This window comes from Thalassophryne amazonica, chromosome 22 (genome assembly GCF_902500255.1).
Source record: "Thalassophryne amazonica chromosome 22, fThaAma1.1, whole genome shotgun sequence".
In the NCBI taxonomy this organism is placed as follows: Eukaryota; Metazoa; Chordata; class Actinopteri; order Batrachoidiformes; family Batrachoididae; genus Thalassophryne; species Thalassophryne amazonica.
This window is the reverse complement of record NC_047124.1, coordinates 3,113,077-3,123,672: the sequence shown is the minus strand read 5'-3', so window position 1 is coordinate 3,123,672 and position 10,596 is coordinate 3,113,077.

Genomic DNA, 10,596 nt, shown 5'->3' with positions numbered 1-10,596 from the left:
TATTTGTAGTTTATTATTTTAAGAGTCACTGCAGCAAATTCAGTGTCAAAGGTTTTTTTTTTAAAAAAGGTATTTGTTGCTAAACGAAACAGATGCGACACAAAACGCACACAGGTACAGTCATTAAAAGTTCATGTTGTAAAGTAACAAATTCTAGATACTGAAGTGAATCAGTGAAGATTTTGATTCTCTTTACGCAGGAATTTTTTTTTTTTTTATCAATTCTGTAAAACAAATATCTCACAATATCCAGTGACAGACGATCAACGGGAGAAAAACTCTGCATGAGAATCTGGATTTGTGCTCCATGTTCTCCTCCATAAAATTAGAGAAGACCAGCGGCTTCAGCGGCGATAACATCCGAGTCGCTGAGCCATCAAGAGCAACACAAAGCGTGACGCCCGCCGCCGCCCGTATGCTCAGGGGGTGTTTGGGTTCACAGCTGTCTGGACTCCTGCTTTAAAGACAGTGGTCCACTGGCTCAGCGACAGACAGCTGTTTTACAGCTGGGATATGGCATATAGTTGGGGAACACTGATGACCTTTGACCTTTCCTCACATGAACGTGGCACTCATGCTTGTAGATCTGGCACATGCTGCGTGTGCGGTTTGGTGCTTTGGTCTTTTTGTAAGTGTCACAGGGTCGTAACAAACACATATCACACTCTGAAACCGCTCCTTTCATATTTCATCCAAACCAACGCCTTTATTTCCATCAGCGGTGTTTTTATGTTGGATGTATTGATCCAGTGCTGGCAGCGGTGGGATTTATTCACGCAGTTTTGGGCTGATGCAGCCCCTTTGTGATGGAGATAAGAGGTTTGTGTGGCGTTTTCAGGGTTCCGCGCACACGTCCGGCTCTTATTGTGTTTCCATGAAAAGCTGCTGATCAACGAGCTAAAAAGCTTCAGCGCCACTTCACACAAAAACCTGCACGCTCGTCGTTTATTCTTTGGATGTTTTAGTGCCAATCAGAGCTGACTGAATAAAAAGTGCATTTGTAAACATCAGGCAGCCTGAATACCATTTCAAAATAAAAGTCTGCAGAGTCCATGAAATTAAAAGAGCTAAAAAGAACCTGAGAGCTGAAGAATTCACATCAAAGACCACTTAAATACTTTATTATTATCATCATCAAGTTATTTCTACTCGTTTTCCTCAGTGGAGGAAAGTTTGGGAACAAGTGGCAGAAATTTGTAAATGATTTTCATCCAGGACTTACATTAAATTTTACTTTTGCAGGAAGTTAACAGAAGTCATCAGATATCTTGAACATTAAAGCTACAGTGATCGAGTCCTTCATACGGGAGCCGGTGCGCTCACGGAGGCCGCCATGTTTGTACAGAAGTTCATGATAATTCTGTCTCTTGCATTTTGCAGTGTGGATGGAAGACTGAAGGAAAAAATAAAGAGGAGGACTCAGTGGTTGCTCCCAAATACGCCACCTGGTGGTGGTTATTCTGCTAACCAGTTTGAAACCCTTATTTTTGTGAAATGGACGATTGTAACTACTGATGATCACAAGAGAAGGTGAGGGAGCACGAATCCCTGTGACTGAAAATGGAAAGCCTGACCACTAGATGGAACTAAATCCTGCACACGGTAGCTTTAAAGACACTGAGGCACTGAAACCTACTTTAAACTAAATTAGCATCAACTGCAGCGTAACCTGAGGTTAGCGTTGTCCGCTCAGTCAAACGTGGTGACGGAACAGTTTTCAGTATAAACAGCAGGATGCTCCACATCTGGAAATCCAGAAAACCTTCATCGCTGTACTTGACAGGTTCATTTGTTCATTAAGTAGTTTAGAATCTGTGGCAACGCTGAATTTGAATTCTTAAAGAAGTGACGATGTTTCAGAGAAACGTGTGGATATGGAAAGGTCACAGTGAGGAGCAAAACTTCAGCTCATTTTCATACGTTATGTCACCCAAATCCAAATCCAAGCTCATGCTTGCTCTTAGCCACGCCCACCAGCACCTCCAGGTGGACGCTTGAGCCATTACTTCAGTCATCCTTCAAAAAGGGGGTGTGGTTAACCTCAGCTCCTTCACATTTAAAGAAACAGGCAGAAACAGGTCATTACTGACAGATGTGAAAATAGAAGACAAACTGGTGTAGTGTTGGCAGCTTTATGAATAATTACATTTTTCTTCTAATTTGAAATTGTCTTTTAAAGCGGAACTGAAACCTGCAGCGCCTCAAACATCCTCGTTTCTGTGACTTACCTTCATTCTGGTACATGACAGCATTTTTTCCTTTAATCACTAAGCCAACAATTGTGTTATTAAATATTGACAGAGGTTCAGGTTCAGTTGTACATTACAGCGGCCTCCGTCTGCTACTCTGACACACATAATATTATAGCGCTCTTATTGTCCACCTAAAGCTTCTCATTCAACAAAGTTTCTGCAGCTCGGGACCTTTGAACCCGATCTTCAGTTTCCTTTAGATTTTTGCTCCGGGGAGTTTTTGTTTTTTAGTCTAAAAGCTGTGATTCATAAAGCAGCAGGTTTTAGTGTTGGTGTCTGTTTATGAAGGTTTTCCTGAAGACAACCTCTGCAACCTCCAATGTTCTCTGAGATTCAAGGTAAGAGCAACAGACACAAGAACGGCACTGAGCGCCGAGCACAACCTCGCCAAAAAACAAAACAAAACGCCACATTTAAGAGGTCGCACTTCTGCAAAGTCCCACAATTCTTTGTTTTTGTAAAAAACAAACAAACAAAAAAAACTGCTGAACCACAAACATCTTTTTTTTTTAACTATCATAACTACAAGCTGTTTCTGGATATTTTGTTTTTCTTGCAGTCATGTTTTTGTAACTTGCTGTGAGCTCCTGTTTCACTCCACCTGCAAGTCCTGCACCTCCATGTAAAGAGCAGAATCTGGGCTACAAGAGCAGAGAACTAAAAATGTCTTTTGTACAGTACAAACTAGTTACAATATCAGAAATACGAAAAAGAAAAACCAAGTGTGTATACATACATATATACAACCCCTGGCAATAATTATGGAATCACCGGCCTCGGAGGATGTTCATTCAGTTGTTTAATTTTGTAGAAAAAAGCAGATCACAGACATGACACAAAACTAAAGTCATTTCAAATGTCAACTTTCTGGCTTTAAAAAACACTATAAGAAATCAAGAAAAAAAAATTGTGGCAGTCAGTAACGGTTACTTTTTTAGACCAAGCAGAGGGAAAAAAATATGGAATCACTCAATTCTGAGGAAAAAATTATGGAATCACCCTGTAAATTTTTATCCCCAAAAACTAACACCTGCATCAAATCAGATCTGCTCATTAGTCTGCATCTAAAAAGGAGTGATCACACCTTGGAGAGCTGTTGCACCAAGTGCACTGACATGAATCATGGCTCCAACACGAGAGATGTCAATTGAAACAAAGGAGAGGATTATCAAACTCTTAAAAGAGGGTAAATCATCACGCAATGTTGCAAAAGATGTTGGTTGTTCACAGTCAGCTGTGTCTAAACTCTGGACCAAATACAAACAACATGGGAAGGTTGTTAAAGGCAAACATACTGGTAGACCAAGGAAGACATCAAAGTGTCAAGACAGAAAACTTAAAGCAATATGTCTCAAAAATGCACAACAAAACAAATGAGGAAGGAATGGGAGGAAACTGGAGTCAACGTCTGTGACCGAACTGTAAGAAACCGCCTAAAGGAAATGGGATTTACATACAGAAAAGCTAAACGAAAGCCATCATTAACATTTAAACAGAAAAAAACAAGGTTACAATGGGCTAAGGAAAAGCAATCGTGGACTGTGGATGACTGGATGAAAGTCATATTCAGTGATGAATCTCGAATCTGCACTGGGCAAGGTGATGATGCTGGAACTTTTGTTTGGTGCCGTTCCAATGAGATTTATAAAGATGACTGCCTGAAGAGAACATGTAAATTTCCACAGTCATTGATGATATGAGGCTGCATGTCAGGTAAAGGCACTGGGGAGATGGCTGTCATTACATCATCAATAAATGCACAAGTTTACATTGATATTTTGGACACTTTTCTTATCCCATCAATTGAAAGGATGTTTGGGGATGATGAAATCATTTCTCAAGATGATAATGCATCTTGCCATAGAGCAAAAACTGTGAAAACATTCCTTGCAAAAAGACACATAGGGTCAATATCATGGCCTGCAAATAGTCCGGATCTTAATCCAATTGAAAATCTTTGGTGGAAGTTGAAGAAAATGGTCCATGACAAGGCTCCAACCTGCAAAGCTGATCTGGCAACAGCAATCAGAGAAAGTTGGAGCCAGATTGATGAAGAGTACTCTTTGTCACTCATTAAGTCCATGCCTCAGAGACTGCAAGCTGTTATAAAAGCCAGAGGTGGTGCAACAAAATACTAGTGATGTGTTGGAGCGTTCTTTTGTTTTTCATGATTCCATAATTTTTTCCTCAGAATTGAGTGATTCCATGTTTTTTTTCCCTCTGCTTGGTCTAAAAAAGTAACCGTTACTGACTGCCACAATCTTTTTTTCTTGATTTCTTATACTGTTTCTTAAAGCCAGAAAGTTGCCATTTGAAATGACTTTAGTTTTGTGTCATGTCTGTGATCTGCTTTTTTCTACAAAATTAAACAACTGAATGAACATCCTCCGAGGCCGGTGATTCCATCATTTTTGCCAGGGGTTTTATATATATATATATATGTGTGTGTGTGTGTGTGTGTGTGTGTGTGTGTGTGTGTGTGTGTGTGTGTAGAATGAAATTATTTTGAAGATTTTTCCTGACATTTGGTACAGTGGTTAGTGTTACAGCTTCAGATGATGATAAATAGTGTAATACTGGTATTTTTTTTAAGTAAACATGCATTTCAAACCCACGGATTAATGCAAACCTTCAACAGTGAAATACACCACATGAATAACGGTGCGCTCACGTCACTTTTGTCTGTCTAGAACTCTTGGTTCTTAATACCTATGAGGAAACTGAATAAATGTTAATTCTTAGTGGATTAAAAAATGTTAAAATAGCTTCATATTTTCAAGATGGTCTGCATCTGACAATTAGTTGAATGATCATTTTATAATCCTGGATTCTGAGTAAAATATTTATCCAAGATTGAGCTGCAGAAAAAAAAAATTTTTTGCGCCGACGTCAACAAAAACAAACCAAAAAACCCTGAAATATAACTCCATCTATTTGCTGTCATAAGGAGTAACTCTGTCAATGAAAGGTGAAAACGCTTCACCTCCTCTTTCCTCTCTTTGCCTGCTGGGATGCAGTTGTGAGGGTGAGACAGCAAGGGGGGGAGGATCAGACACAAAGTGGACAGACAGTGGACACGTCTCGCCCAGGACAGCGGACAGCACAGGTCAATCTGCTCAGAGTTCGCCCTCTTTTGATCGTCAGCCAATTGGAAGCTTGGAAAAATCATACAAAATATATATTTTTTTAAACTTTCTGAGCTGGCTGCATAAAAATCTGACAAAATCTCGAGGCCACCCTCTGCAGTGATTGAACAGCTGAGAACAGACAAAAAAAAAAATATAGACTTTTTTTTCTATTTGGTCACAATTTCAGAAAAGTCTATAATGGATTCCCAAAACATTTGGAATGATGTTAGCTGGACTAGATCTAAACATTGAAGTGGTTCCTGGCTTAAATTTTTGATGTTACGCTTTCAGTGAAAAGAAAGGAACATTGAGTTTTCCATCACAGCATGAAGGCACATGAATGTATCATTTCAGATTTCACTGCAGAATTGGGTTAAAAAAAAACCCTGCAGCCAGCTGTTGCAGTTTGCTGAATTTTTGTGGGTGAAGTTTGAGCGTCGAGTCTGGATGAGTTAACGCCTCGACTGTCGCGCGGCGACTTGGGCTCCACAGTAATATACATACAAACACCTCGATGTATATTTACTATGTTTAGTGAGTCGTCACTGGATGGAGTCAACTTTACTATGCAGTAAAACAAAGACACAGAAAAACAAACAGCAGGAAAAAGAAAAGAAGGAAAGAAAAACACGAGAGAGAAAATGGTTGTGAAACGACATAAGACAGCCACGAGAACATAACAACACAGAGAGAGACGAGTATTAGGAAAAATGGTTTAATATAGGAGACAGAAGCAAAAAACTGCATCACACAAGAACATACGATTACAAAAATAATTCTGACTGCTTCAGCTACACAGTTAGTTCACAGAGGAGGACAGAGAAACTGGAAAAATCTAAACAGCTAAAGGCAAATAAAAAGTCTAATTAGTTGATCTCTTTATTAAACTAATACATTAATCCACTGAATGTGACTAAATATTTCTATTCCTTCTTTTTCTATAATTGTCTTATCGTGTTGACGGCACAAATACAGAAAAATGAAACTTACTGCAGCTGCAAAAACAAACGGGCTTCGACTATTCGTAAAGCAAAAAATAAAAAAATAAAAAAAATAAAAATAACTATAATAAATCAGACACTCACCTATCCTCTGTTTCAGAAAGAACGAAAGAAAGACAAACAAAATAAAGCCGAAGATCTTCTAGAAAATCTTATATCAAAAGCCAACCTTCGTGATGACAGCTAGAAATCAAACTCGGGGACCAGTCGGGTCGGGCCACACCACCAGGCCAGACAGCGTTTTTCTAAGTTTTTTTTTTTCTTTTTTTTTTTGATGTTGTATCCTTTAATCTCCAGTATAAAAAATTCCACTGGTACAAAATGCATAAGTACAATCAGTTGTAGAAATAGGAAAGCCTGCATTTTTTTGTACTTTTTAAATCCCATCCAGTGACAGATTCCGAAGTGTTGTCAAACAAACATACATCACGCTTACAGGATCCACTGAAATGCGTTAACTTTGGCTTCTCTCAAGACAGGAAACTACTGAAATCCTTTTGGGAATTAAAAGAAACACAAAGGAAAAAAAATATTGTGTAACAATTTCCTACAGACAACAAGCTCTTTTACGGCACAGAAAGAACACAGAAAACATTTTTTTCCTCAAAAGTTTGACATAAGCCATAATGCAAAGAAACCACAAGTTCTTTTTTTTTCTTTCAGATTTCTTTGTTTGATAAATAGCACTTAAAGATAATTAAGAAAGAAGGAGAACAGAGAAGTGAACAGTGACGAGATAGAGAGATTACGACGAGCATCGGCGATGACGGCCCCTGAGGCGAGCCACTCCGCGCAGACGCCATTTCTACCGCCACCCACTTGTGCTTCGACACGACATGAGACAAGAGACGCCGCAAGGCCAAGACGCTGTGAAAACGTCACACTATGTGCAACTCCGTGACATTTGGTAATTCACAAATATTTCTGGACACTTCAAACGGCTGAAACGGAGAATTACAAATAAAAGCAAAAATAAAAAAAACGTGCGAGTGTGCGGCGAACAGCTGAAATACACAATTGTTAAGATTCAACACTGTAGCAGTTAAAGGAGCCGCTGGCCATTTTGAGGTACAAACAATTAGTGTGCAAGTTTTTTCATACTGCGCATTAAATTGTCTGGATGCTTTTGTGCGTGAGGCGTTCACGTGCTACATCGAAGCTCCAATAGTAGAGTTTTATATCCAGCTGGAACGAGCCTCGGTGTGCACCCTGAAAAATGCACGTAAAGGTCCATTGTCCCAGGATCATTAACACAATATTTTATATGCTGTCATCTTGTTTGTAACTCAGCCAATTAAAAGAGGATATAATGAGAATAAAGTCGTGATAAATTGGTGGACTGGATGACTGCAATTTCTGGCGGATAAGTTGCACCTGTTACAAAATATGTCCTGAAAAGGAAAAACTCATATACAAGTCACACAGACGTTTAAGTTACACCTTTTTTATATTATTAGCTTTTTAATTTGGGATTTTTGTGCATTGTTGTGTACTTTATATGATTGGCCTGTGTTCTTTTATTAATGGTTTATTTGTTTTATATTATTATCAGTCGGAGGACCTCACAAACTAGTAAAAAAACAAACGCAACTTATACTTTGGAAAATATGGTAATCTACAAAGCAACTTTGTTTTGTGTGCTTGTAGCTTGTTTGTATTTCTTTTATTTTAAAAGTCTAAAGTGCTTATAATTATAAATACTTGCAATTATAAATACTACATGTTTCCATAAAGCACAGTTTCAAGTCACTACTTCAAACTGCACAATTTGTAGGGTAATGAAAACCTGTTGAATGCGTCGTAGTTTTAAAATATGAACACGGACTTGCATCCTGTTCCACCGTAAAACTGAATCAACTCCTTTTAGACCTGCAATCATCCACAACTCAAAACAGTTACCACCTATTAAAAGAAACCAAATTACTTCTTTAGCCAAGGAGATTATTATCCAAATTAAACTTTAAAAAACTTTGTTAATTAATCCATGTTGGATTTTGTTGCTATGTTCAATTTCTAAACATTATTTCAGTGTAGCTGAAAAATATAAATGGTATAAAATTCTAGAAATACAGACGTTAAATTAACATTTGTAAAATTTGCAATGATTTATGATCTATTTCAACGTTTCCATATAAACTGATGGAACAGCATCTATCAGGGACATGTTTTGGACGTCCAGCTGCTTGTTTTTGGACATTTGTCCGTGGCATGTCTGTGAGTTGTACTTCAACATGGTCGGTTCAGTTCTTTAAGCGGTGCTGGTTGGACCGGGACTCGTTCAGGTAGCTATGGCTGTTTGCGGCACTGCTCACGCGTGTACTGCATTTACAAAAAGTTACCTCCTCGGTGAGATCCGGATCCAGTCCGGCACCGGGTTGGGTCTTTGAGGTGATAATGAAAGATGTACTTTCATCTCAGCTGTGGCGCTTGTTTTGCCTGCGTTGACCGCGTGCCTGACCCTTCCTTGTCAACTGGCAGTGCTTTTATTTCCCCTGTCACTATTCCAATAAAGCGTCTCTCCACACCACCGTCTTTCTAATAACTCGAGCTGGACGTGGAGACACCAGGCAGACGGAGCGCAGCGTCCTTCAAACAGCCATTCCAGCCTCTGCACGTCCGCTGCTTGGATGAAATGGCAGACAAGCAAAACCCAGAAAAGCAGGAGGTTAACTTACACAAAAGTGACCCAAACTGACTGACAACATCATCTGCTCCTCTGACACTGGATCCACACTCCCTGGTTAAGGCGAATGGTGAGCTTCTGTAGAAAATAATGCTGCTTTTTTTGCAGACCGTAAACGAGGCTTTCAGGGAGGGTAACGGGGCAGTTAGAGACTTAGGACATCACGCCACGCAAACGCCTCGACTATGAGAATGTCACGAAAACACTTTGGCATCTAAATGTCATTTTGGCCCATCACGCCACGAGAGCAACACAATGTAGATAAAAAAGACTAAACTCCCTTGTTTGACTACGCGAGGACGACGTGTGTGCTTTTCCTAAAAGAGTGAAGGAGTGATGCCGGCGCCCGCCCTGTGCTTACATCATGACAGGAAGTGGCTGAGGAGAAACAAACATGTAACTGTCCACGCCGTCTTCGGTAAAACAAACTATTTGAACAAATAAGGCTTCATGTATGATCGACTGTAAGGTGGCGCGGCGGGAAAAGAAAGGAAAGCGTGCGTGAGCTGGAGAGAGGAGTGCAAAGATCGGTGGTAAGGCTTTGATGCACTGTGGCTAAAACGTGGCGGCTTGTACGTTTGCGTGCACGCTGGAGGGCGGCGGCGGCGGCCACGGAGGCATTCGCGCTCAGGGGCTCGCACGCACAACAACAAAGTAAACTGTGAGGTCTGTCCGTGTGTGCATGTGTGTATATAGATATATATACTGTATATATATGACACATGGGCACTTTTTTTTTTACATCTTTACAAAGAAAAAAGCAAACATGACATTTTCAGGCAACAAGACCACAGAATAGCAAGTTAACAAACTCTTTTTTTTAAATCTATATTTTAAATATGAGGGATCCATACAAAACACTTATAATAAAATACCCATGTTATCAAATAATTTCACGAGAAATACACTGACGCGCTAGGCAGGAAGTACCTTCAGAATTTGGCACTAAACTCCACTGATCTTTTTTTCTTCATAAGACATTTTGCCGAACAACAAAATACACCTAAATATTGTTTCCCACAAGAGAAATTAAATAAAATAATAATGACATTGATGTTTCACAAGCTGACATTTTATATATACATATATAGATATATTTATATTTATATATATTTTTATATAGCTAATTGACCAACAAGAAATTTAGCAAATAGGGACTCCTTAAGAAAAGAAAAAAAGAAATAAAAGGTAACATTATAGTCATATCAAAGGCTTTGTGTCTATTGTTCAAGTAAACTGTTTTTTTCATCTTCTCTTCAAAAACATGAGACATTTAAGACTGATAGACTTGTGATGAAACCACAACTAAACTCACGAGAAGCACCGACGTTAACGTGGGTTTACAGGAATTTTTTTCCTCTATACATTTAAACAGTAGAAAATATAGGTAATTTCATCATGTGCATTTAAACCACGGATTGTCTATCTGTGAGTCAGTTCAGCAAAAGGTGACACAAGTAGGTAGCATTTCTCCCCCCAAACAGGGCAAATGTCTTTTTTTTTTTTTTTTAAACCTTTAAACTACTCTAGAA